The sequence below is a fragment of the Epinephelus lanceolatus genome, chromosome 10 (assembly GCF_041903045.1).
Source record: "Epinephelus lanceolatus isolate andai-2023 chromosome 10, ASM4190304v1, whole genome shotgun sequence".
Classification (NCBI taxonomy): domain Eukaryota; kingdom Metazoa; phylum Chordata; class Actinopteri; order Perciformes; family Serranidae; genus Epinephelus; species Epinephelus lanceolatus.
The window spans coordinates 15,989,109-15,990,390 of NC_135743.1; positions in this window are offsets into that span (position 1 = coordinate 15,989,109).

The following is a 1,282-nucleotide window of genomic DNA, read 5'->3' on the forward strand; positions in this document are numbered from 1 at the left end:
AGTATGGACTCACTGGCAGTCTGGGCTTGTCTGCACCAGGAAGTGATGGGTTGAATCCAGTCTTTCCTCTGTGTTGTCGTCTATGATGGCGTTCAGTGTGTCTTCCTTCCAAACACAGGAAAACTCACAGAGTCAGGTTACATTGACAGTCCAGGTTAGCTCCCCTACTTTCTGTGTTCACTTGCAGCCAGCCTTCCTCGTGTTTAGCCCCCTACTCTCTCTCATGATAAGAAATCAGGCTTCATTACCAGAACAGCCAGTCCTCCCGCCCTGTAATTTACTCTAATTTTCTTAATTACCTAACTATCTACTGAAGTAAATGTGCCTGTTCCTGTCCCCTTCTTCCCCTGCCCGTCCTCTCACAACTTCTGTGTGCAAAGGCTCTCCTGCTTTTTCATTTTCCAAATCAACATTTGCCTCCATGTAAATTCTACCTTGTCTTTCAAGGTTTGCATGCAAATTACTTCTCCTCGTGCCTGTCATGTTTTGTGTGAACAGTTAGACTTTGCATCAGCAGCCACAAAAGGATCTCTTCCATAAACAGCAAAACTGTGTATGTTGTAAAACCTGTGTATGTGCATCATATGCCATGACCTTCACACAGTCACAAGCTTTCACTCCAGTTGAACACCAATGGGAGAGATTAGGACCAATGTCTGACACAGCGCTCTCCATAACCATCAATAAAACATCAAGTGGAAGAATGGCACTGATTCCTCCTGTAGAGCTCAAGATGCTTGAAGAAACTGTGCCAACGAGTGACAGAAAGGGCAACCAGGCACTCTAAACATATAGAAAAAAAAGAGGAAATATTAAAAAGCCTTTTATAGTGTTTAAATTGTCAAGAAAACGAACATATTTCAAGGAGAGTAAGTCTGCACCAGGGCTTCCAATGAGGATAATAAGTTAGAAGCCTTATAATAAAGGCCTGGGGCCAGCTGCGCATAATATCTTAAGTTAAGATTTTCCTTTAAGTCCTAGTTAAGGATTCTTTAAAATAAAACCAGTTGCACAAAACACCCTTAAGTCTTCTTTGAGATTTCCTTAAAATGTTCACTTAAGTATTTAGGCTTTTCTCCTTGTCTTGGTCTTATGTTTAAAGAATCTCTAGACTGATGCACAAAAGCAACCAACCAAAGCAGGTTTAAAAAAAACTTAAGGTAGCCCTGACTATCTTAACTGCAACGTTTATGGTGATAAATGAGAAAACTGACACACCCTGAGTGTACTGAAACCAGGAGAACCCAGTGGATACACTTTTGATTTTACACTTCAGATTTGA